At 42.7% G+C, this 27,881-nt stretch overlaps 1 long non-coding RNA gene across 1 annotated transcript in view; it reads left to right on the forward strand.

Annotated features, from left to right (window-relative positions):
* Positions 1–16,755, forward strand: part of LOC131404225 (uncharacterized) — a 129,010-nt gene extending 112,255 nt beyond the window's left edge. Inside the window, exons 2-3 of the long non-coding RNA XR_009219757.1 lie at positions 4,666–4,735; positions 14,788–16,755. This is a non-coding gene — a long non-coding RNA (uncharacterized LOC131404225). The remainder of the gene's footprint in view (positions 1–4,665; positions 4,736–14,787) is intronic.
* Positions 16,756–27,881: the final 11,126 nt, after the last annotated feature.

The raw sequence follows: 27,881 nt of genomic DNA on the forward strand, positions 1-27,881 counted from the left end.
AACAATTGTATATAAATTTATTTTCCAAAAATATTTTGATGTATTATTCATATGTTATATCGCACCTTTGTTTTCAAATGCATAAACATATGGTTATAATTTAATGAACACTGATAAAGGAAATTCTTATGCAGCCATCACCCAGGTCAAAAAATAGTACACTGCCATCATGCCAAGGCTCCCTGTTTGCACCTAACTGATTATCATCAGAGCCTTCTCCCCAAAGTTAACCACTGTCCTAAATTTATTTGCTTTTCTTTGAAGTTTTGCTACTTACATATGCAATTTTAGGCAATCTAATTCAATTTTGCACTTTTTTTCAAAATTTTTATTTAAAAAGTGTCAAACCAAGAGAAAAGTTGCAAGTATAGTAAGTTAAGGGAAAGCGACATTTCTGTTACAATTAAATAAATTTAAATATGGACTGAGTATTAAACGATATTAAGGAATTTTCATTAAGTACAATGATGTTATTTTGGCTAAGCAGGAAAATATTCTTAATTTTAAAAATGCATACTAAGATATTTAGGAGTGTAATATCAAGATGTCATTAATTTACTTTAAAATATTTAAGTATAAACAAATAAGTTTAAAAAATACATATATACTGTACAAACTGCAGTAGGAGCATAGAGGCTTTAGAGTAAAACCCTGTCACCCTGTGCCAACAAATATTATCTATTTAAAAAATAGTTCCTGGCTTGCTACTGGATCCTGGTAGTGACTGAATGAACGGCTATGGGTCACCAAGTGAGTATGTGACCTCAACTGCCAATCATGAACTGGCATTATCTTATCCATTGAACCATAAAATTGGACATGCACAACAACACTCTATTATAAAATGGAAGTTGAATATAGGGACCAGGTCTGAGCAGGTCCAAAAGGCAAAAGTAAACTGCATAATCAGGTGGCTCAGACTTGCATGGTACCTGCTCCTCATGCTTCACTGCCTCTCCGTCAGCCCACAGCTATGACTTCTTGACTGGTTCCCTCTGGGTGGCTAAAGGAAGAGGGAAAAGCATGGGCCTGTTTATAGGTATATCTGCCCCACATGCTAGGGGAAACAGCTACTATACTACACTCTCACTAGGTGTGCTGAGGATGAAGGGTGGTGGGCAGTGGTGAAGGGAAATTCTCCCTGAAGGGTGGTGCATCTCTTGTCCACTTTGCATTAAAGGAAAGATGGTCTAAGGTGCAAATCTACATTGACTCATGGACGGAAGCTAACACATTGACCTGCTACTCAGGGATTAGGAACAAACCAGAAAATTATTGAGAAAGAGTTCTGGGAAACAGAGATGTGGATGTTCCTCTCACAATGGCACAGAGTATGAAGATATTCATGTTCCAGGTAAATATGTACCAGAGGATAACCACTTTGGAGGAGGCCTTCAATAGTCAGGTATGGACTAGATAACTCATTTTTTAGACATCAGCCTCTTTTCCTAGCCATCTTGGGACCTGCTTACTGGATCCATGTAGTGTGGCCATAGCAGCTGAGATTGAGGCTATCATAGTCTTTTCCTTACCTAGGCTGATCTGGCTACTGCTGTGCTGAATGCGCAACCTTCTAAAACCAGAAGCTGATGCTGAGTCCCCATGTGGTATCATTTACCCAGAGTCAAGCTGGCTATCTAATGGCAGATTAATTCTGTTTCACTGCTTTTATCATGCAGAGTACATCACTTTGTCTTTATAGGAAAGATACGTATTTCACAAGGGATTTGTCCTCTCTACCTGCAAGGTTTCTGATAGCGTTACCATTTGTAGACTAACAGAATGCCTGCTTTATTCATTGCCAAGGTATCCCATGCAATGGCATGGAATCTAAGAAAGTGAGGTGGGAAGTGAATACGTGAGGAGGCAGATGGATGGTGAAAAGATCAGTGGTGGGACCACATGAGCCCGAAGAATTTTTGGAGTCTTAACTCACTGCTTGTACTTAGTATTAAGAAATGTCCTTTTTCTCATCTTGTTTCCATGAATTGCACCACAGGGAGACAGAGCCTTTAAATCCAGTGTTTTCAGGATGTATAGGAGGAGATATCCACAAAATGCTTTTTTGCCCTTGAGGATACTTTTGTTCCTGTTGTGTAGATGAATGCCTTTACAATGTGAATTAGTCAGTGTAAACACAGCATTAATCTTAACGTACAATCTTATATTTATGTAAGTTAAAAGTATTCATTCCACAGAGAAGCAGCTGTGCAGTAACTTCTTTTCATGATGAAAGTGTGACAAGCTAATGGGAGGTGACTTTTGGAATGGCAAAACTATCTTCAGTACTCATTCCATATAAACATAAACACTCACCCGGTGTTAAAAAATGAATGAATAATTTATATAATAAAGAGCTACTTTAATTACCGTTCTGAAGAGAGTCTCATGGTTGTTAGACAAGCTGCCAGGCTAACATATTGGCTTTTAAATTATTTCACCCATTCAGCCAGGAAAATGGTTTTATGTGGTTTTTTCCTTTCCTGAATACAATAAAGAATGAAAGATAGCCAGCCTGGCTCATGAATACATAATGAACAGTGACCAGAGGAGATGAGTCTGGTAGCACCTCAAAGAGTAAATCAACTATAAACTATCCCCTCGTTAATTTGCTGCTCAGTAAGTTGCCATTGTTGTGAATTTGGGGCAACATATAAGACTCGCACCCTCTGGGAAGGCTTCATGCCCTGGTGACCTATGCGGCAGATGTGATGGTGTTGTCATCAGGTGTTGTCTGCACAGGGCAGGTACCCTGGCTGCAGTGTTTTGCTTGTTTTCTGTTTTCTCAAATTATTTTGTTCTCTCCCTCTAAAAAACTGTGTTTTTACTTATTTAGCAGTGCAGCTGAAGTCCATTTTCTATAAGGATTCCTTGAACAGACAGATCCCATACTATTTCCTTCTTCTCAATTAATATCTCATGCTGTATCACTCATTATTAATCTATTATGACTGAGAATCAATCTTACTATATGGTTGTTTTATTTATGTTTCAATTTTATACCATTGTTTTCCCCAATTACACTGTAAAATCCTTGTGAGTCAGGGCATTGTCTGGATACCTCCCTCACTGTGCGTACCACAGTGCCTTGCATTCAACGTCTTTGTTTAATAGATAGATGAGTGGAAAGATGGATAGTGGATGAATGGATGGGTGGATGGATGGCTGAGTGAATCTGCAGATGGCTGCGTGCCTGGTTTTGTGAATGGGTGGGTAAAGAAGGACAAAATATTGACATATCAGGATATACTCTTTTGTTTGTTTTTGCTTTTATGTTTAGTAGTAAACTAGCCAATTTCCCGGTGAATTAAGTATTTTGAATCCAAGTATTAAGAGCTGTAAATCAGGAAAGGCTATATTCATCAAACACTAAATAGTTTAACAAGAATAACAACAACAAGGCAGCTGTCTTTACATTTTAAAATACTCCGACATTTGGTACTTCCAAATACCTTGGTCAGCTCAGGGAAACTCACATAGCATAGAATAGCAACCCCACAAGAAACAAATGCTCTCAGGAGCCTCAAATTATTCCATGCAATTTAGGAAAAATCAGATCAGCAGCAGCCACAATATTATACAAAATATTGCTTTTTATTGTAAAAAGAATCTATGCTCATGGAACAAGTTTTAGACAATATAAAAATTTTAAAGTAGTCATGACCTATAACTCCAACACTAAAAGATGATGGTTGTAAGTATATTGCCTCATATCCTAAAAAAAATTTGCTCTTTCTTTCTTTCTTTGCGTGTGTGTCTGTGTGTACATATGCACACGCATGCACATGTGTGTGCACTATTTTGAAGTGCAGGTTAGGTGTGAGGGCTCAACCATCTGCCACCCTGAACCAGAACAAGGGCAGAAAGGCTTGCCTTTCCTTGAGGCCTGCAGCAAAGACTGTTTTCAGACCCTGCTCTTTCCACAGTCATCTGCTGTCATCTGTCAGCTGTTTTCCCTCAGAGAGTCTTAAAAGTTGTGATTTGCACTTCAGAATTATTGGTGAGGCAAACTTTCTCCTTTACTGCTGATCTTTCTTCTTCCCAGAGCCAAGAAGAATGCAGCCCCATCCAAGATCTCTTTCCTAAATGTGCAGCAGCAGAAAGTCAGGAGTGGGAAGGTTTCAGGCTCAGGCACCCTGGCTGCCATCTTCCCAGAAACCTTGTTTAGAATCTTGATAGGAGGTTTTGTCTGTTTATTATCAGCTAGGCTAAAAAAAGTCAGTAATGTATTTATTAAAATGCTTTCACTTGACTGCTGAAACACCAAACCAATTGAAGCTGAAACACCAAAACTGCTCTAGATCCTGCTATGGTTTCTTCTTGAAACTCCCCTTTCAGGCTTGACTCAATTTGAGGCCTGGAGCAAAGAAGGTAGATTTGTCGGGGCCCTGAGGGGCCGTAGGCAGAGAAATCCTGTTACTCCTTGTTGAGAGGAGCTACCTCAGTAAGGTCCTTGAAGGAGCCTCCCGATTCTTCTGACCCAGGTGGGACTTGGGGGCAGGCTGCTTTAATGGGCAAAATTGCTCCCCTTTTCTGTAGTTCAGAGGGAACTGCTGTCCTTGAGATGTAGAGAGTGGAGACAACCTCCAACTACCTCAAAAGAAAGGTAAGAGGTTTCCATTTTACGTGCCTGGCCTACAAGTGTGGAAAATGCTATATCTGCAGGGTTGCCACGCGGAGAGATCCCGACAGCCTCACCTGCCCGTGTGTGGAAGAAGGACAGGACCATGAGCAGGTGAGGACAATTTACAACCCGTTTCAGGGGACTCGGTAACCTGGAAGAGCAGGACGTGGCTGATCAGAACAGGTGGCTCTAAATGAACTAGAACTAATAGAAGGGAATTGAAATAAAAACCTGTGGGAACTCTCAAGGAGATAAAACTAGAGCGCTCAAAGTACGTAGGGAACAAGATACCATTTCTTCTGCATTTGAAAGTGGAAGAGGTGAACTTAAAAACAGGATGATTTCTCCTGAGCACAGAGTTAGTACTTTGGGAAAAAAAAATCTCACAACAGAGAGCTAAAATACAGAGGTAGATAGTGTGGGAGATCAAAATTGACCACCCTGAAATATATCTCTTTACCTTGATTATTTTCTCTGATGGACATTTGACCTCCCCCCACTAACTGCCTAAAGGAATTTAACTCTGGCTAGGCACAGACTGGCAGGGTCCTCCCTAAGCCCATTCTTTTCAATGTTCTGTTTACCAAATATTTACATTTGTAAAGGTATCTCCCTCTGTGTACTGGGAAGCAGGTACGGTGATCTTCTCTCTTTTCAGGACTGAAGGAGAGGACTTAAATCTACATACTCTTGTTTACTGTGCTTTTCTGGTAATCTCCCATAACTGACTCCCTCCACCCCCAACACCCTCCTTTGGCTTAGCTGAAGATGGTATTTAAGATGAGAAACTCTGACATTGTGTCGAGAAACTCAGTTTCCCTGGTTTCTCCCATGTATATGTTATTAAACTTGGTATTATTTTCTCCTGCTAACCTGTCTTTTAATTATTTGGCCAGCCATAAGAACCTTAAGGGAAAGGGCAGAGGGGGATTCTCCCTTTTCCCCAACAATAGCATGTAGGAAGTGGTAAGAGGTTTGGAGGATAGCACCAGAAGAATTGTGCTGGGGATCCTGAATTCTAAGGATCAAGAAAAATTCCTAATGGATTTTAGCAAGGAAAAAAAAGATGATGTTTATATACGAAAAAATATCCAAATAGCTTAGGATATCTTATCAGCAATACTAGAAACTAGAAGGCAATGGAATAAATGGTGTGGATCACTGAGAGTGAAGAACTGTGATCCAAGAACTCAATTTCTAGTCAATGTCATTCATCTGTGAGGACAGTATGGTGGGCAGAATTGTAAAGATAGGCCCCCAACATACCTCCCCCATTAGTCAAACACTAATCTAGATACTGATTGACGTGAAGGGATTTTGCAGATGTAATTAAAGACCCAAGTTAGTTGACTTTAAGATATGGAGATTATCCATGTGGGCCTGACCCAGTCAGGTGAACCTTTTAGAAGAACAGAGTTTTCTCTGGCTGGTAGCAGAAGATGAAGTCAGAGAATTGCACTGTTGCTGGCTTTGAAGATGGAGGGGGCCACATGCCAAGGAATGTGTGTAGCCTTTGAGAGCTGATGAGTGGCGTGTAGGTCCGTACCCAGCATCCGAATCCATGAACCTGGGCCGCCCAAGCAGAGTGTGAGAACTTAACCACTATGCCACTGGGCCAGCCCCTATACACTAATTTGAATGGCTAAAATTAAAAGACTGACAACCTCAACTGTTGCTAAGTATGTGGAGCAATTAGAACTGTCCTATATTGCTGGTGGGAGGGTAGAATGGTACAACCACATTGGAAAACTGTTTGGCATTTTCTTATCAAGATAAACATGCGCATTTCATATGAGCCAGCAATCCTACATCTAGATAGTTACTTAAAAGAAATAAAAACATATGCCTACATAAAGATTTGCATATGATTGTTCATCGAAGCTTTATTTATTAGACAAAAACTCCTTACAATCCAAATTTTCATCAATATATGAATGGATAAACAAACTGCAGTAGTCCATACAGTAGTATACTACTTAGTAAAAAACAAGATGACTTTTTGATACACATAACAACATAATGAATTTTTAAAATACTATGCTGGTGAAAGAGGCCAGAGGAGTTCATAATTTGTGATTTTGTTATATGAAATTCTAAGGAAGACACATCTAATGTATAGTGATAGGAAGCAGATAAGTTGCTGATTGGGGCCAGGAGTAGAGAGAGATTGGGAAGGGACATTAAGGAAACCCTTTGGGGAGAGGAAAATGTTCTATATTTTGATTGGCTATGTATAGCGGCCAAAACTCATCAAAGTGTGTACTTTAAATGTGTGAATTTTATTGTTTGTAAATAAAGTTGATTTTTAAAAATATGGTCATTTGTCTCTTAAAGGCATACTCTAGCTCACCTTTTATTCTTCAAAGTCAAGAAAAACTTGCCTTTTTAACTCTGCAACCCTGAATATTTTGTGTTCTATCTACTCTGTTGCACTTTCACTTGAAAATCAGCCGATTCTTTTATGAGCTCTTTTTCATTTTACCTTGTCAAATACAGCCTGAATTTGTCTTCTAGGGCTGCTGTAACAAAATACTACAGACTGGGTAGCTTAAATAACAGAAATTTATTTTCTCACAGTTCTGGAGGCTGGAAGTCCAAGATAAGGTGCTGGCAGGGTTGATTTCTCCTGAGGTCTCTCTCTTTGGCTTGCAGATGGCTGTGTTTTTGCTGTGTCCTCGTATGGTCTTTTCTCTCTGCATTGGTCCCTGGTGTCTCTCTCTCTCTCTGTCCCTTCTTATAAGGTCACTGGTCATATTGGAATGGGACCTTACCCTTATGCCCCCATTTATCCTTAATTACCTCCTTAAGGGCCCTGTATCCAAATATAGTCACATTGGGTGTTAAGGCTTCAACATAGGAATTTGGAGGGAGGACGTATTTCAGGCCACAACATTCTTCTCTCTGACTCCCCAAAATTCATGTCCTTCTCACATGCAAAAACATTCAACTCATCCCAACAGCCCCAAAATTCTTAACTCATTCTAGCATCAGCTCTAAGTCCAAAGTCTCATCTAAATTTCGTCTGAATCAGGTATGGGTGAGACTTGAGGTACAACTCATCTTGAGGCAAAATTCCTCTCCAGCTGTGAATCTGTGAAACCAGACAAGTTACGTGCTTCCAAAATATAATGGTGGGGACAGACATAGGACAGATATTCCCATTCCAAAAGGGAGAATTGGAAAGACAAAAGGGGTGATGGGTCCCAAGCAAGTCTAAAACCCAGCAAGGCAAATTCTGTTAGATCTTTTTTTCCCCATTAGATCTTAAAGCTCAAAAATAATCTTCTTTGGCTCCATCCTCTCTGCTCTCCACCCCACCGGGCATGACTCTGGATGACAACACTGACCTCCGAGGCTCTGAGTTATAGCCTTGCCTCTGAGGCACTGAGTCTTGACAGCCTGGCCCAGTGAAAATGAGGAGAAGACAGCCTCGCCCTTTGAAACCATGGAGGAGATGGCCCTGCCCCCTAGGCCTGTGGTGGCAGTGGCAGTCCTGCTGATTTCTGAATTACACTTGGAGTCATTTTTACCTTTTCTTGAACAATAATGAATGTTGGCAGCCAGATAGCTCTATTGTCTCATCCTATAGAATCCCAGAATTCCCATAGCCTTCCTTCATTTCATCCTGCTTCTCTCACCTTTAGTCCATACTGGTAGTGTCCCTGCTGGTGTCTCTATTTCTGGCTTCTGCTGAGATGGCTGATTAAACCTATGAGTCGTACCTGTGATCTCTTTAATAAATGATTTTCCAACCACACCCTTGCTATTCTCTCCAGAACACGCTGTCTCATTTTTTGCAATATGGATAGGCTGAGAATTTTCCAAATCTTCAAGTTCTATTTCTTTTTTGCTTAATGATTACTTCAATTTATCTCTCTCTTCTCACATTTTACTACAAGCAGTCAGGAAAAACCAGGCTGCACCTTCAACACTTTGCTTAGAAATCTCCTCAGCTAAATATCCAAGTTCATTACTTTTAACTTCTACTTTCCACAAAACATAGAACATAATTTGGCCAAGTTCTTTGCCACCTAACTGGCACTGTAACAAGTCTTCAAAAGGCCATTCCACCATTCTATCAAGGCCGCTGCTTCGGGATGGTGGGGAACACGGTAATACCAGTGAATTCTATGAGCATGGGTCCATTGACACTCCATTTGTTGTGAAGTGAGTTTCTTGATGAGAAGCAGGGCTGTATGGAATACAGCAGTCCCCGTTTATCCGTGGGGGTTATGTTCCAAGACCCTCATGGATGCCTGAAACCATGGATAGTACTGAACCCTATACCAAACCCCAAACTGCAACAGTGAATCTGATAACCGAGACGGCTACCGAGTGACTAATGGGCAGGTAGCATATACAGCATGGATACACTGGACAAAGGGATGATTCACATCCCAGGTGAGGTGGAGCGGGACAGTGAAAGATTTCATCATGCTACTCAGAATGGCATGCAATTTAAAATTTATAAATTCTTTATTTCTGGAATTTTCCATTTAATATTTTTGGACCATAGTTTACTGCAGGTAATAAACTGTGAAAAGCAAAATGCAGATAAGAGGGGACTACCGTACCATGACAACAGATAAGGCATTCTGGAAGTCCATAGATGGTAGTTTTGGCGGAAGCATTGCATGCAGGGAAGACAAATCCATATCCAGAGTAATTGTCTCTTCCAGTAAGACCAAAATGTTGCTCTAGCCATGATGGAAGCAGTCCGATGTAATCAACCTGCCACCAGAAAGCTGGCTGATCATCCCAGGCAATAGTGCCATGTTGGGGACTGAGTCTTGGCTTCTGCTGCTGGAAGATTGGGCACTCAGCAGTGGCCATAGCCCAGTCAGCTTTGGTGAATGGAGGTCCATGTTGCTGGGCCCATGCATAACCTCTCTCCTCGCCACCAGGTCCATTTTGTTCATGAGTCCACTGGGTGATAACAAGGGTGGCTGGGAAAAGAGGCTGACTAGTATCTGCAGAACAGGTCATCCTATCTACTTAATTATTAAAATCCTCCTCTGCTGAAGTCACCCTTTGGTAAACATCTACATGGGATACAAATATCTTCACATATTTTGCCCCTTCAGGGAGGTCTAGTCATACAACTCTTCCCCAGACTTCCTTGGTACCAATTTTCCATTGCTGTTTGTTCACTGGTGCATAATCTACCCCCAAGTTTCTGCAGGCAACAACGTTATCAAATATATTTCCATTGTGTAACATGGACATTATTTTTATAACTTCATTATTAGTTTCCTCACTGTCCACAGAACAACTACTTACGCCAACACCACATATTTTAAGATTTTGTTATGGCATCATCCTACTCCTCATGCCAAACTATGAATTAATCAGGTTAGTCTATGAACAATCTCAGGTGCTTAAAGCAGCAAATATTTATGTTTTACTCACATTACTTGTCCAAAATGAGGTTGCAATAGGGCTCTACTCATCATTGTCGCTCAGGGACTCAGGCTGATGGAGACCCCACACATGGCTTCAGGGTGAGAGAGAGTTGGTAAGGTGGTGGAGATGTGTGATCCTTTTTTGTACTCAGAATTAGAGGAGATTTGGATATTGGTGCACCTTAGTATTGTCTACCATAAGAGCACAAGGTTAAACATTAAAATTCATCACTTCCTCCTGATCACTCAAAATCTGTGCAACTCTGTAACCAGAGCACCAACAAAACGAATTACGGTCCTAATACAAAGTCTTGCACAGTTAAAGGGCATAAACTCTATAATGAATATAGGCCTTAAAAAATAAAAAGGTGAGCATGGCTTGATGGAGTTGGTATAAGGAAAGATTGAGGCTGCTGAGTTATGGAGCCAAGAGAAAAATGTACATAGTTTGGAGAGAATCATGCAAGAAGCCCTTCCAAGAGAGAACACTAGGCTAAACTCAACCCAATAAGAATGTGATTGAATGGGTTTCATGTTGTTGTTGTTAGTGCCATCTAGTCAACTCTGACTCCTAGCAACCCTAAGTACAACAGGTGCGTGGTCTTTTTGCACCACCATCTCAGCATCTGGCACTACATCAGACAATGCTCCACTGCTTTTTTTTTTTTGTGAGGAAGATCAGCCCTGAGCTAACATCCATGCTAATCCTCCTCTTTTTGCTGAGGAAGACCGGCTCTGAGCTAACATCTATTGCCAATCCTCCTCCTTTTTTTCCTCCAAAGCCCCAGTAGATAGTTGTATGTCATAGTTGCACATCCTTCTAGTTGCTGTATGTGGGACATGGCCTCAGCATGGCCAGAGAAGCGGTGCGTCGGTGCGCGCCTGGGACCCGAACCCAGGCCGCCAGTAGCGGAGCCCGCACTCTTAACTGCTAAGCCACGGGGCCGGCCCCTCCACGGCTTTTTATGGCTACCTTTTTCTGAAGTGGATGGCTAGGTCCTTCTTCCTAGTCTGTCTTAGTCTTGAAGCTCTGCTGAAACCTATCCACCATGGGCGACCCTGCTGGTGTTTGAAATACCAGTGGCATAGCTTTTAGCATCACAGCAACATGCAGCCACCACAGTATGACAACCAATAGATGGGTGGTATGGAAATGGACCCAGGCCACAGCACTTGAATCTTAACCACTAGACCACTGGGGATTTCATGTATGGATTCATATTCCTCTGTGGCTTGCTGTATTTTTCTGTATTAGTGTAGTTTGCTTTCAACTGCTATTTTTTGTGTAAAACATTAATATGCTGGAGAGGAAAAAAAATCATATATGAACAAATGTGACTTCAACAGCATACTATTATTCCCTATTTGCCAATGACATATGAGTTATCTGTATCCCAGAAATATGCATTGTAGCAGAAAGGCTGTATTAAGCAGAAGAGTGGTATGGCGCCATAGAATCTCTAGTTGTCAGCCTTATTCTAATCAGAAGGAGTCAGGGAAGGCTTTCTGGAGGAAGTGATTGAAGCTAACACCTGAAGGATTTTTCAAGGCCAAGCTGTTGCAAAAGTTGACAGGAAATAGAAGGAAAGTTGACACTTCAAATAGAGGGAAAATTTTGGGAGAAACACTCAGAGGCAAAAGACAAACAAAGATCCAGGACTTGTGCAAGGAGCTAAAAGAAGTTCAGTATTTTTGGAGGTCAGAGAGCAATTGGTGTGAGATGAAACTAGAGATTTAGAACAAGTCCACATCATGCAGGGGCTATTGGCTGGATGAAGGATTTTTTCATAGTAAAAATAGAAGGGAGTGACAAGATAAAATTTGGCTATTAAGTGGAGAATGGATTATTACAGGGGCAAGATGGGAGCAGGGAGAGCGGTGAGAAGGTTATTGCAGTTGTCTAAGAAAAAGTTGATTGTGGTTTGGACCCAACCAATTACAGTGGGAAAAAGCAAACGGATTCAGGAGCTTTCAAGGAGGTAAAACCAGTAACACTTAGTGCTACGTGTTTGCATGTAGTGGGGAGAGATTGGGGAGCATGAAGAGTCAAGAATATAAGGTTAATTTTGGATCTGTTGCACCTGAAACATCAGAGATATTGTCTAGTTGTTGGTCAGATAGGTGAGCCCGGATTTCAGAAAACAAGTATGGGCTGAGGATAATTGTGGGAGTTGATAGCACAAGGTTGGTTATTAAAAACCACAAAGTAAATGTGAGAATTTAGGAAGAGAATACATGGGAGAAAAAAAATTTGAGTTTGGATGGTGCTTGTTTCACAATTTAGTTTTCTACCCAAGAGAGGCTTGTCTGGCTTTTTTTCCTCTTGGTGGGTATAGCTTAGCCGCTGAGGAAACAATGGCTGTGGTAAAGCTGATAATGGAGCAGATCAAGAGTCAGGTTGTGCCCCAAAGAGATACATGGCTGTGCCTTCAGGATGCTTATCCATGTTGGCTGCTCTGTGGTGGAGTGCCATGAAGAACAGGAAGCAACCAGCTTTCTTCTATGCTAGTCTTCAAGTAGTCAGGCTGACTGAGCTGCTGCAGGCGGCATGCACTGGGTCCAGTCCCAGAGGCTGGGCTGCCATAACCGGTTTCTTTGAATTACACATATGAAATACAATAGTCAGGTGCATCAGCTCTACCGTTTACTAATCATGGCACCTTGGGCAACTTCTCTGTGACACGGTTTACTTACATCTAAAATGGCTATAATTATAGTAATTACCCAATTGGGATATTGTGAGGATTAAATGATTTAACACACGTAACGCACTTAGACCAATGCCTAGCATGTAGTAAGCTTTAAATAATCATAAGCTACAATTGTTACTTATCTTTACAGTGCGGGCTTAGAGGTAGTGATCAAGGAAAAAATGGTAGATAAATAATGGAGGATGGAGTTTGGTGGCTTCCCTCTATGAGCACAGCAGGAAATAAAAAGAAGTTAGTGGGTACCACACTAACATACCCATTCTCCTTTATAGTTACATAGCCATCTGCTAAATGGTTCAGGGCCTCCAGCGCCAGGCACTGTGCATACCTATGGTAATTTCCTGAGTCAATGAGTCAGAAACTCCCCTAAAAATGACATTTTCTTGGCTTTTCTTTAACATCTTTATAGGTTACCATTCAGACTTGGAAATCACAGCTCACGAATCAGCTTTTCTGAGTTGAAAGTAAAACAATGTTTAACGAGATGGAGTTTGCTGGGCTAGGTATTGGCAGGACTTGAATCGTTAATCTGTACTCTGGTTGACTCAGTAAGTCTGAAGTTGTCTTTCACACCAAACATGGATGTATCACACCAGTATCATTCATTCATTTATTCAACAGATATTTACTGAGAGCCTACATTGTGCTGGGGTGCCATTCTAGAACATATCAGTGATCAAAGTGACAAAGATTCTCATCCTTGTACAACTTGTATCCTACATTATGAGGAAGGCATGGAGAAGGTATGGATAATTCATGTAAAACAATTTGCATAGGTTTTCTGGAAACAAAATTTCCAATCTGATTAATAAAATTTTTCAATAGTTCATCCTGCCTTTCTGACAAACTTCATTCTGTCCTGGTAAGCACCCCTTCTCTCTGGTTCTCCCTATGTTCTCAGTTGATATCACACTCCAGATCTATAAGTACACTGGAAACCATCTGGTCCCAACTTCTCATTTTATAGATGTGACAACTGAGGCCTAGAAAATTAAAAGAACTTGGCTTAAGTCTTCAGGGCGAGTGGCTGCCTTCAGCAAATGTAAGATTACTTATAACAGATTTCCCTTGAAAATGAGGTGAAAAGAAATAAATAAAATAATTCAGTGATTTTTTTCCCTGACTCTATTGCATGATGCTCTGACTCTTGAGTCTTCCAATTAATGTTTACTTATAATGTATTTCTATGCATAAGACACCATATTTAGATCAGTCAGAAATGTGTTTGGTACAAGCAACAGTAAACACCAACAAAGCAGTGGCTTAAATAAAATAGAAATTGATTTCTCTCTCACATAAAAGAAATATAGAGATAGGCACTCAGGGGTAGTATGGCAGCTGTGCAATCTTCATGATTCAGGCCCTTGCAGCTCACCTCTCCATCATCTCTGGAATGGAGCCCTTGTCCTCAGGTTTAAGTTGGCTTGTCTAGCAATCACATCTGTATTCTAGAGAGCAAGGAAGTGGAAATGGAAAAAAGAGGCAGAGTATGAATGCCACCATACCAGTATCAGTCAGGGTGTGATCACGAAAGCAGGCCCACTAAGAGTGAAGGAGAACAGGGATTTATTTTAGGATCTTGACCTTCCAAACTACGGTCACAGGTTAAACTGTTTATGTTCTGCTGTGTTGACACGGTGCATGGTGCTGGGCCTGAAGATAGCAGGACAGGCCATTTAGAAGGAAAGACGGACATTTTTGTGATCAGTTTTATGTGTCAACTTGGCTAGGCTATCGTCCCCAGTCATTCAATCAGTTACTGTGAAGGTACTGCGTAGATGTGACTAAAGTCTATAATCAGTTTAAGTAAGGATGATTATCCTGGATAATCTGGGTGAGCCTGATTCAATCAGTTGAAAAGCAGAACTGATGCTTCTCAGAAGAAGAATTCCACCTTTGGACTTCATCTTGTGCCTGACAGTTTCAGCCTGCCCTTCTTGATGGCCTGCCTTATAGATTTTGGACTTACCTAGCTGGCTTCCAGTGTAAGCCAATTCCTTGCAATAATTCTCTTAATGCATAACTTCTACTGGTTCTGTTTCTCTGGCAGAACCCTGACTGATACAGACATGATGTGCGAGAGAACACGGACATTCTGGAACCCATGAGGACAAAGTAGAACCTACGCTAATCTCTAACCACTTCCAAACTTCCAACTCCTATGATGCTGGTGCCCTGCAGGAAAAGCTGGCATCCTTTGTCGTGGAGCTAATATGTGCTTTGTCCAGGAGGTGGAGAAGCAGCAGGATCCAGCAGGAGTTGCTGCAGACCCAGCTGCCATGCCATGTTGACAAGATGAGCCAGCAGATCCAAGGTGCATCAGCTGCAACAGCCCCTGACTTTACACTGACCTTCCTAGCATAAACATGGCTGCTGTTTCACTGCTGCCTTCCAAAGCGTGTGCAAATTTCTCCTGTGCCCCGTTCTAGCTAGCCCAGAACCATACAGAGAAGGGGATTCTGGGAAACACTGTTTCAGCTTAGCTAGGTTGACACAGTACAAAACCACCACCACCATCTTGGGGGAGGTTTCTTGGAAGCTTCCACATGACACTTTACTGTATAGTTCATTGGCCAGAACATGCAGACCACATCAGGCTGCATGTCTAAAAGTCAGGGGTTCTCTTTTAAAGAAAGGGAGGATAGATATTGGGGTCAATAACTGACCCTTTCTGTCAGAGTACTGCTCTTTACAGGACCCAGTTCCTACCTTCTAGTGCCTAATTTTTAGGAGGGTAAATACGACACTATACAAACTTGTGTTGAGCTTTGTGTTTTCAGCTAAATAGAAATACTTGCCCTTCACAGTCCCTTGGAAAACTTGAGGGAGTGTTTTTACCTTTAAACAACTTTTCATATATCAAAGCAGTATCCTCAGGACAGCAGTGAACCACTGTGAGTGGGCGATTCTTCACCCTGGGTGTCAGAGTGTGTCTTATATGGATTAGCAGCAGGACTTTTTAAAGGCCTTTTGAGGGGATGTTTTCTTCTCTAAAAGAAAAAATGCAGGGTCAGTGACCAGGGGCCTCCATTATACATGAAATACCTTGGGGGATCTCCTTGAGTACCATGAAAAGGAAACCCACTTATGTCATGGATTTACATAGATAGATAAAATATATTTTATTTAAATGCCTCTTTGTCTATAGAAATTCAATCCAATCAATTCCAGCTCATATTTGTGCAGCAATAATAATATTTAATGTTTATTGAGCTTTGCCACAGGTCAGGCACTGGTCTAAGCAATTTATGTAGATTATCACATTTACTCACAAGAACCCCATGAGGTCTCTGTTCTTACTATTATTCACATTTTACAGATAAGGAACAGAAGCACAAACAGGTAAAGTAAATTCAACAAGATCATATAAACAGCCAGGATGAACTCAGGACATGGGGATACAGAGGCTTTCTCTGGCGTTTCCCTGATGCACCCCTGGTTCCTGACTCATCCCAGAAACACTGCATCCAGAACCCTCTCTGTACCACGGCAGCAAAGTGAATACAGGGAAAAAGCATTTCAACAACAAGGAGTTTCTACTTAGCCCACAGATAAATGGAAAGTGAAATTATTATAAGCCCGTTCTAGGATCATTCTGATTAAATACAGTTAATAAATAATAACCTCTCACTATATTGGGGTCATCTCTAAAAGAAACATCCTGAGACTGGAAGGTAGAGGACAGGGAAGGAAGGGCAGAGGTCGGGGGATTTGACATCCCCACTTCAGACCTGCGGGGGTGCCCCTTGGCGGAGTCTTCAGGCGTCAGAGCCCTCTGAGCTAAATTCTGGACGGCGGGAGCTGTTCGGTGTTCCTCCGCAGCGCCCGGGGTCCTTCAGCCGCTTTGCATTTGCACAGGGGCTCAATAACTGTTTCAGGAAGGAGTACTTGAAGGAAGGGGCTTGGGAGCAAGGTATCAGTTTTAGGACCTTCTAGACTGGTGCAATATGCTCCATTTGAAGCTGCAGGCGACTCCTGGGCAGCAGATGTTGTTTTCTGTCACCAGGATCCACTAGGGCCAGGGACCCACAGGCAGCAAATAACTAGCCTGTTTTCTCTGGGGAGTTGGTGTGAGATTTGACACAGAGACCACCCAGCTGTGTGTGTGATGCTGACAGCCCTGAGGTCCCCAGTAAGCAGGCAGTCAGATGGCAGAGGATGTGATTTTTCATTGCTGTTGAAGTCACTTCATGCCTCTTTTTTGGCCATGTGACTGATAGACAAAAACCCAAACAGGTTGAGTGTTGCAGAAAATGTGAAATGAGGCCGCCGAAGCCAGTAAATGTATGGAGGAATTTTCTTTCCAGGCGTCTGATAACAAAAGATCCCCGGCATGACAAACTGCTGCCTGCAATTCACCTGTCTCAAAATCCTCTTGGCTCTCGGTTTGTTTTTGTTTTCCACTTGGAAATGGAATGTATGAAAGACTGAACAGTAGCAATCAAAATTCAGAAGGCTAGAGACATTTCTGCCATTCACAGAATTTATGAAAATCCCCGGTCTCTGGAAGGATCCTTGAGCTCGAAACGCATAGTGCTGCTGGTGAGTTCCTGCAGCAGCTGGAAGTGGAGCTATAAATAGAGCGGGGCGGGAAGCGCCCTCCGGAGGGGGAGCGGGCGGGAGATTCCCGGCTCTCCCCTCCGCCCGCCCGCGGCGGCGCGTTCTCGGCCGGGGGAAGCCGGGCGGCGGGCGGGCGCCGTTAACCCCCGCGGCGCCTCGCAGCTCCCTGCGGCAGCGGGCGAGGGCGTGATGGCGAGCGCGCTGGGAATGGAAACGAAGACGCGGTCCTAACCTTGTACTGGGAAAACCACAGCCTGCTTTCTCTCCCTCCCTCTCATTTCTCTGAAGCTCTGCTTAACACCTGAAATTCGGCCTTAAAACACACACACGGACGCGCACACACAGAGATACGCACACGAGGGAATTTGTTCCATGTCTTATTTTTTTTTTTCCTTCGAGCGGCTTAAATCCAAACCTTAAATTAAAACCATCCCAAATTTGGTCTTGGGAGTAATGTTGGCTTTCACATGTCAGCGCAGGGTTCCCTCCCCCGTGCTGCTGTATGCTGCTTAAGGACGGTGACTTTCCTCGGGAGGGAACTATCAAGTGGAAACACGGGTGTGTGTGTGTGTGTGTGCGCGTGTGTGTGTTATTTTTGGCGCATGCACACCCCTCAGTAGCCTCAAGGTCGGCAGTACCCTGAGCGTTCCGGGCCCCCGCCGGCCGGGCTCGTCCCTGCCAGCCAAGGACTCCAGAAGGAGGGAGTCCCCAGTCCCGGCGGGGCATCCTGTGAGCGGGTTCAGTATTTACCGCGGTCGGCGCTGAAGCAGGGACAGGCAAGCAGGTCCCCGCAGGTGGACCCCGACCAGCCGCCGGTGGGCAGCGGGGACCGGCTCGGCCCGCCGCGCCCCTCGCCCGGACCCAGCGCCCCCGCGCTCCCCGGCTGGTGCTCGGAGCCCGGGAGGAGCCGGGGTGGAGGGAGGGGCGCAGCGCTCTCCCGGGCGGCGAGCTGTCACGGAATTTGACACCCGGAGAGGAAGCTGGTCCCTGGCCAGGTCTCCTGATCCTTCTCAAATGGAAACAGTTTCTCCCAGTGAAGCTGCCGGAATTCTCAGTGGAATCGCACTTCGGCTTTGCCTCCTCGCTCGTTTAACCAAGGCCGCATTTCCCACTTTGAGGCAAGGAAGGCTCCAAATGGAGTGGAGCTCATGGTTGCAGAAGAAGGTAAGCTCTCACTAAGGTGACATTGGGGGCCACAGATTTAATGGGGACCATCCTCCCCCAGGCAAGATGGTGAAATGAAGTTTGCCTGGGGCTTCCACTCCTCCTCCCCTCTCCCAGGCAGGCCTCTTTCTGCTTTACCTTTTCCCCGCTCACACTTATACCTGAAAAACAAAAATTCCCCTGGGTAGGTGGGTGGGGGTGTGGTGGAAGGACTCTCTTAGGTTCTTATTTTCAGCATTTTAATGTTCTACACTAGAGGCCAGTGCCACAGTGAGATCTGGAATTTCCGGTCTCCCCTTCCATCTCTTCCACCTTCCATCCTTTCTCCTTTGCCTTAGTTCTCTGCTCCCCTCTTTCCTTATCCAGCCCACTTTGTTTCCTTGACATCCTCCTTTCTAACTTCCCTTTCCCCTCTTTGAAAATATGAATCAAAATAAAAAGAGAGAGGGGAGAATGTTGTGACTTTGTGTGCAATGTAAAGCTGGGGTTATAGGCTATAAGGATTGATGGTTTATGAATCATTTCTTCATCAAGCATAGTTGAGTGCCTACTCTGTGCTGTTATTCCACTTCTTCATGTGTGGGATGACCAGAACAGAAAATAAATTGTCCCCCAAACTTTTCCCCAGGTGCCTTGCTCTTTTCCTCTAGGCTATAGGAATGGGCATCTGTAAGACCAGGGGGATGTAGTATGTGCTGGAGAAGGAGCTCATTAGGTCCAGGCTGGTTTAGTGCTTTGTGCTCTTAAGCCATGGAGTAGTAATAACAATAATCACACCTTAATAATAATTGACATTTATTGAGCACTTGCTATGTTGTGGTTTGCTCTAAGAGCTTTACAAGTATTAATTCATTTAAACCTCATAACAACCCCATGAAGTAAGGATTATTGTGTCTTTTGCACATGGAGCAACTCAGGAACAGGTAATTGAAGTAATTTGTTCATGATCACACAGCTGGTAATGGGGAGCTGACATTGAAACTCAGAGCATATGACTCTAGAACACAACTCTGAATCCTTTACATATCTCTGTCATCACATATTCATCCATCCACTCTGTGCTTGGTGTTGTTCTAGGCACTGGAGATGGAGGAGTGAGCAAAGCAACCAAGATCCTTGGAGCTTGTATTTTAGTTGAGGGAGACAGACAATATTTGAGTAGACAAACTAGATAATTCCAGGTAGTGGTAGATGCCACAAAGAAAAGAGAACAGAGTAATGTACTAGAAGTGGCGGCTTTCACATGGAGAGTGGTCAGGTTCTCTTTGTGGTGGGGACATTCAGGCTGAGACCTTGAAGCACTGAGGAGAGGAAATATAAGTAGCCAATGAACATATGAAGTGATAGTTATTACCTTCAGTAATTACGGAAACAGAAACCAAGGCCAAATTGAGATATCCTTCTATACCCATTTGCTTGCCTCCAAATTAAAAAGTTTGATAATGTTAGGTGATTGAATAGGATATGGATCCACAAGACTTTTCAACATTGCTGATGGGAGTATAAATTGGTACAATGACTTTGGAAAACAGTTCGACATTGTATCCTAATTTGAACATTTCATGCCCCTGTGATCCAATAGTTCAACTCACTTCTAGGTTTATACCTATGAGAAACTCTTGCACATGTTCAACAGAAGACATATACACAGATATTCATAACACTCTAGTTCCCAATAATAAAAACCTGGAAAGAACTCCAATGTCCATAACTGGGGAGTGGATCAATAGTGCAATATTTTCATGCAGAGGAATATTATACAGTAGTCAAAATGAATAAACTAAGTGACATGTAACAATATGATTGGATTTTAGCAATATAAAGTGAAAAGTCTAAAAGATTACATATAGCATGGTAATCTCTTATGATATTAAAAAATACTGAAATGAAAAACTATTTAGGGGAGAAACAGGGAGACCATATGGTTAGTTAGAGGCAAGTCAGTGGCAAGGACCCAGCTGTATTTTGGTTGGTAGGGCCAGGTGTGCTTATTGCATTGTTAAAAATAACTAGATAATAATGCAATATGACAAAGCATGCATGGACTAATGATGACTATATGTTGAACCAAATATTAAGACTAACCCTGTTCTAGGTTCTGTGGTCTGAAGTGGAAGGTAGCAAAGAACACAGGGTAGACACCTCAGTCAGAGGAAAGGGAGCTTGATGATTTTAAGGAAGAGAAAGATAACCAGAGTGGGTCAGAGAGGTAGTCTAGGTGGGCCAGCAGGTCAGAGAGGTAGACTGGGATCAGATCATGCAGGGTCTTGTAGGTCAAGGAAGGAATGAAGGGTTTTGAGCAGGGAAATGAAATGACTGCTTTTAAACAAATGATCGTTTAAGATTTTAAGAGGCCACTCTGGATGCTATGTGGAGAACTGACTGTGGGAGGGGCACCTAGGAGGCTGTTGCAGTGGTAGAGAGAAAACGGTGGCAGGAGCCCGGCTGGGTTTCTGCAGGTTATTTACTACGCGGGGCGCCAGACTGGGGGTCAAGTGGAGGGTGAAATCCTCAGCCCATGCTCTGCTTGCCAGCAATCATCCTTGTGCCTGGCTGTGATGGCTTGGAGGAAGGGGACCTTTTTCAAATGTGCACGAAGGACGATCTAGGCCAGCAGCAGCCCAGAGGTGGATCAGGGTGGTGAGAATGGACTTGAGGAGAAGTGAATAGATTCAGGACATATTTTGGAGGTAGAATGGATAGGACTTGATGGATTAGATATGGGGATTAGTAAGGGAAGGGAGGAGTCAAAGGTAGCTTCTGGATTTATATTTGACTGTGAGGATATTGATGCTGTTTACAGAGAAGAGGAAGAGCAGGGCAGGGAAGAAAATTGTATTTTAGACATACTAATTTTGAAATGCCAAGTATAAATGTCAAGTATAAATGCTGAGGCAGAGTTTGGGGCAAGAGACATATACGTGGGAACTATAAGCCTGTAGATGGTGTAGTTTAAGTCCCTCCACTTAGTTGTCCTTGTCAGATTGTGTATTCCTTTGGGGAAGAGATATTTTGTCTTTTTTATCCCCAGCAGAGTGTAAAGTAGAATAGGTCATCGATAAACATTGGTTGAATAGACGACAGAAGGGTACGTAAACCATGTAGATGTGAAGAAACAGAGGGGAAATAGAGGACGTGTCCTAGGTGTCTAGACCCTGCCAGTGTCTAAAGGTTAAGGCTGTGTAGTTTTCAATCCCCCCTGAGGCTGAAGCCAGTCTAATGGTGGTGGCAGCTCATTAGAAGGATGTTACCCAGGGGTCTTGAGGCCAGTGTCATATGTGGGTACCCAGAGCTATTCAGAGCAGCCAGAAATGGCTAGAACTAAAGAATGAAGACACAGAATGTCCAGGAGAGCCCTGAGGGTCAGAGAAGGAAGATGAGGGATCTGAGATAGAAACAGGAATTCAGACCAGAAGGCAGCAGGCCGTGTGGGTGCAGGGATGGAGTGAAATCAGCCAGAAGAGAGAGGACCGAGGCGCTGAATGAAATGATCCAAGGCACTTGGTACGAATGGAGCCACAGGGTTCAGTTTAAAGGCCAGCATATTGCAGGCATATTTGATGAGCACCAGGTAACTAGCTTGGGACTGACCTCAACATTCCTCCCACCCCCGTCCCTACGGTACCTCGGGCTGTGTTGTCCTTTGTGACATCTCATTTAGGAAATGGTTGCTGAGGCCTTCCCATGCCAGATATCCCATCCTGTCACCCTGCTGGGCCTCCTGTGCAGCACTTGCCTTCACAGCACCCTCCTGGTACCAGGCGTGAGGGGCTGGCCCTGCCCATCTACGTTTGCGCCTGACGAGGTTCTCCTATATCACCACATTTCATCACCATGCTGACGTCTAGTTCCCCAGCCACCACCCTCTCATCGCAGTTCACATCTCTTTACTTGTCTGTCTCCTTTCCTCAAATGGCTGCCCCTTGTCTCTGATACTGGGGTATCTCTGGTGCCAGCGCAATGACTGGCTTATGGTGTGTGTGCAGGAATTGTGAGAGGAAGAGAGAGAGGGAGGAGGAAGAACTCTCCTTTTGGCTTGGCTTTAAGATGATCAAGATAAGACTATTCCATTCTCACTAATGATAAAGGCATAAGGACCTCTCTTGCCTCAGACAAGTACAATAATGCTTAAGATGATAGGCTTTGGAATAAAATAGACCTAAAGTTCAGTTTTGGCTCTACCACATATAGCTTGGTTAGGTCACCTAACCTCTCTCCGAGGTTCAATTTCTTTATCTGTAAAATGTAGACAATAACAAAACTTCCCTTATATTGTCATTATGAATTTTAAGTGAGATAATGATGTGAAGCTTCTTAGCACAGTGCCTGGCATATACGTAATAAGGAAACAAAGTTTAGCTGTTATTATTTTCCAAGGCATTTAATTGTCAGTGCTTCCTTTGTTGACTGACTTCAAGGAATGCTTCTAATTCTGAGAATTTAGCTTCCTTATCCAGAGGAGCCAGTGCTCTGGCAGTGAGGTAGGAGCCGTTTTTGGCAGATGAGGAACTATTCCTGGGCACATGGGCATTTGCTGTTTCACTTCTCACATTATGCCACATAGTGTTCCACTACACGTAATTCACGGCCAGCCAGGAGTCTGAATAACAGTGAGGATTCAGAATTTATTCATTCAACATTCATAAACAGTATTGAATGTCTTACTATGTAAATGGAGATGCAATGATGACTAAGACACAGTCCCTGCTTTCAAGGAAATCACAGTCTGGTTAGGGAGGCAGATAAATAAATAGACAATTACGATATACACATTCATGGGATCACTTCCGGTGCAAGCCCCTGACCCCAAGATCCCCCACCCTGTTCTGGAAAGAATGATGTGAACACAGTAGTAGTGATGGTCCCTTGTATTTGCACATATATTTACATTGTACAAATCATGTTCACATATTCAAATTATCAAATTATTATTTCATTTGATTTTCATTTCATATTCATTTATTTCATTTCATTTTCAAATTATTTCATTTGCTTTTCACAACAGCTTTATGAGGTAGGTAGAGATTACTACTCTCATTTTATAAATGAAATCTAAGACTCCATTGAGCAGATACTTTTAAATAAGGCAAACTAACTTATGCAGGACGCTGCCATGATCTGTCTTCCAGCCCTTTCCATTGTCCTTCCATTGTGCTTACTTAGGGGTCTATCTAACTCACCACCCTTGTAAGGCTGGGGTTTAGTTTTGATTCTGAGTTTACCCCCTTGGATTTGATGACCAAGTTTAGCTGCCCTGTCAGGACCTTTGCTCTCTGTAGACTTAAACTGACAACTCATCCCATTCAGATGGCTTTGTGTAACCATCCCGATCTCCAGGACCCCATCTTGGTATTGGCCACAAGGCAAAGCCCAGCTGAGGGTCATGACGGTTCCCCTGAGGGAAGGGATCGGAGATGGAAACTAGGTTGATTAACTTTGCTTGTGCAACTGGGAACTGGAGTAAGTGGCAGAAGAATCTTTTCATTCTTCAGTTTCACAACGCTTGTTCAGTCAGTAGTATTGCTAGATGTTTCTTCTGAAAAAATATAGGAGTCACTTTAGCCTCCTTAAAAATGGAATGATTTATTTACACTTTCTCAGAGATGTTTTAACTGCAGTTGGTCGTTTATGAAATACTTAGAAATCTTCTGATACAGAATACATCAGTGATTAAAATCTGCTTGTGGTTCTTTACATAAGGAGTATGGGTTTTTTCTTTTTTAAAATTTAGTTAGGGAAAGTAACGCTCATAGACTTATTTGTCATGTGATTATAACATGGGAAAGTGAGTTTGTTGCCAAGAACATGTGTTTTCCAAATCTATTGCTGTGTTTTTTATTTTTGTGGAAGATATTATGATAATAGGTATTTTTGCTGCCTACAGAACGTCTGGGTGGGGCAGCTCAGACACCTCCTGCCGGACCTGCAGTGCAGCAAGAGGATGATTTTGACTGTAGCAGTTCAGAAATACTGACGGAGCAACCTCCTTGCACAGCTCTTTACCCTTACCACAATAACTTTGATCGTATTATCTTGTGCAGGGGGAAAATTGGTTAACTGGTCATTTTCTTCGAATTTAAGTATGAAGTGTGTGAAACACATGAGAAATAAGTCTTAATTTATCGAAGGTGAGTTTTGCAAAGGGCTTTTTAAATTCCATTTGCTTTAGTGTGTTAGGGGTCAAGTTATATGTTAATTGACTGGTAAAGAAATCCTACTAAAAATTTTGTTCTGTATGCAGGGGGACTAGTCTGAATTAGTAAAAAGTCTGAATTACAGTGTGTGTGAGTGTTTTAAGAAATACCTTTGTTTTACTTTCAATTCATGCAGTAATAGTACCAACAGAGTGTTTTGCATTGGAGTCTCTTCTTTCATGTGTAGATAATTCTCATATGTAATTATTAGCATCCATTGAATATAAATAGGTAAATCCTTAAAAAAATCTGTTTTTGTTTTAAGGTGGTTACAATTTTAGGGTATTAATTTGCTTGGCTGAACTCTTCCTTGCACTTAGGTAAACTTTAGCCCAAGCTAGTTCAAAAGAGCTTAATTTCTAAATTACTGAAACCTAAATGATTTTTACTATAAATTCAAATTGAAAACCAAGCATCCAGTCACAGATAAAGCTTGATTTTCTGCTTAACTTTGAGAGATTTTTTTCCTTCCAGATTAGAAAAAAATACTTACCACCTGACTTATGTTGATACTTTGATGTGTTCTGGAAAAGATAGGCCTTGCCAACCTCAGACAGCTGTGCTCAGCTCACCTCTCACTCCAGACTCCAATCTCTGTTGTGGATATTAAAATTTTTTATACAGCCCCTTAGATAAATGACTGACAAAAACTAAGCGCCAGATGATGATTATCAAGTATGTGTCTGAAGATGCTGGCTGCTCTTGGTCAAGGCCTCTTTGGCCAATTAGCATTGATTGAATCTTCCTGCTATGCTTTTTATACCTTTATTGAAAAGCAGAAGTCTTATTTTGCCTTATGTGGAACGGTAGTGATAGATGAAGATGAAAGCATGGCAGGCTAGACCAGGGCTTCTCAAATTCATGCTTTTCAAAACACAGATTCCTAGGCTCTACCCCCAGAGATTCTGACTCTGTTAGAATTTCCCCAAATTCCCATTCCTGACTAGCTCTCAGGTCATGCTGATGCTGCGGTCCGTGGAACGTGCATCAAGCAGCACTGGCCTCGGTCATTAATTTTGAGGAAACTCAGGTGTTAACAATGGGCCTGCATTTCAGAAACAAAACTCACCAGAACCTGACCTGTCTTGAAGAGGGAGATAAGGCAATGCTAGGGTGACCAACTGTCCAGTTTGACCCCAGACCATCTTGGTTTAGCACTGAGAATCTCGTGTCCCGGGAAACCACTCAGTCCCAGGCAAACTGGAAAGTTGGTCACCCTACAAGGCATACTAGACTGGCTTATCATGGCAGTTTCATTGTGCTTTGAAGTGATTGGTGTTTCGCTTAAATTTTAAACCCAAGGAAAGCCACTGAGCATACTGTGAAATGGCATGTAACCACATGTAATTTAGGACTGCCAGTTAAACCGTCAGCTTTTCTTAATCTCTTTTCTCACAAGTTGTGGTAGGGCAGGGGTTCCCAAACTTGTTTGCACATTGGAATCACTTGGGGAGCTTAAAAAAAAAAAGAAATGGATGTCTTCTACATCCCCCAATTGTGAGTTAATTGGTTTAAGGTGTGACCTCGGCTCTCGTAGTTTTAAAAGGTCCCCCGATGATTTTAATCTACAGACAAATCTGGGATTCACCATGGTAGATAGTCTCCAAAGATGGCAGCCATGAATACCTCTCCCTTTCTGCACACATGCCGTTTATCACAAGAGGTAGGTCTGTTTCCTGTTCCTTGAGTCATGCAGACTTTGTCACTTGCCTTGAACAATAAAATTCAACGAGTTTCACAGCCTCCATGTGAGAGGTCTGATTATCCTGAGTCCACACTGCTATGAGGAAGCTCCAGCTCAACTTGGGGAGAGCCAGTCGCTGAGTGAAGGAGCAGCTAGGCACAGACATGTGAATAAAGCTTTCTTGGACCTTCTAGCCCAGCTAGGCTAAGAGCTGAATTTGCCTAAGTGAGTGACCCCAGCTGATGCCACCAGGATTGGAACTGTGCAGGCAAGCCCCTCTCATTTTTGCCTTAAGTCATTTCGTTTTGGGTTGCTTGTTATGGAATGATATATAGCCGAAACATAAGTGTATTCCTTGCACTTACTGGTAATAACAATATAAAGAGGGCATTTTGAAAGGTCCTGCGTAAATGAGGAATGATTTGTCATTTTTAGATCAAAGTGCAAAGCAAAATCAAATACTGCTGAATATTAGAAGGGAAAATTATTATTAATTATGTTAATAAAATTATTAGTGATAATGAGCAAAGCGATTTCTCTGTTGTCAACATAGGAGCTTCAACAATGCCTTCTCTTGCATCCTCTTGAAAGCAGAGCCCAAGGCGATGTTCAGAGTGTTGTTTGGGCTGTGCAATCCCGGAGTGTGAGGCTGAACAAGGCAAGAGAGGATGTAATGTGATGCAGTGTAATGCCATGTGTTAACACATTAGCTATTGTTTAACAATAAGCTGTGGTAAGACACATTTTGTCACTCTACGTGCATGCTTACTTGGCATTTGGGGCTTCTCCAGAAGGGTTGCAAGGAGGAACTATACCTTGGGGTAGTTCATGGGAAAGAAAAAGAAAGAGGAACTTAGCTTCCCAGCTCTCTCTTATTTCATTTCTCGTTGATGAGGTTCTACCCCATGGGAAGCTAACTCCATGTACTCCTGGCTCTCAGCGGCTGCTTGGAAATCCAGGCACCATGCCACACAATACATTATTTTTCCCAAGTCCAAAAATGGAGGGGCACCTGTGTGTTGATGAGTTGCTCATCAAGACAGAGATGAGGAAGAAGTTGAGGGAATCTGAGAGAGGGAATCTGAAAAACATAATGTTTTTGTGTGGTTTTTGTTTATTTGATTTTTTATTGTTTTTTTGGTGAGGAAGATCTGCCCTGAGCTAATATCCGATGCCAATTCTCCTTTTTTTTTGCTGAGGAAGACTGGCCTTGGGCTAACATCCATGCCCATCTTCCTCTACTTTGTATGAGACACCGCCACAGCATGGCTTGACAAGCAGTGCATTGGTGCACGCCCAGGATCTGAACCTGTGAACCCCGGGCCACCGCAGCGGAACACGTGCACTTAACCGCTGTGCCACCGGGCCGGCCCCTATTAGTTTTTACCAAAACAAATACTATGAAGTATCTTACTTTGACACTGTTTTGCAAACTACATTCTGAAGCCGAGATTATCCATTAGTATACATTCCCATTCTGCTTTTAGCCATATGCTCAGTATCAATTCCAACATAAATGCAACATTAGTCTTGACTGGTCTT

This window comes from Diceros bicornis, chromosome 1 (genome assembly GCF_020826845.1).
Source record: "Diceros bicornis minor isolate mBicDic1 chromosome 1, mDicBic1.mat.cur, whole genome shotgun sequence".
Lineage (NCBI taxonomy): Eukaryota > Metazoa > Chordata > Mammalia > Perissodactyla > Rhinocerotidae > Diceros > Diceros bicornis.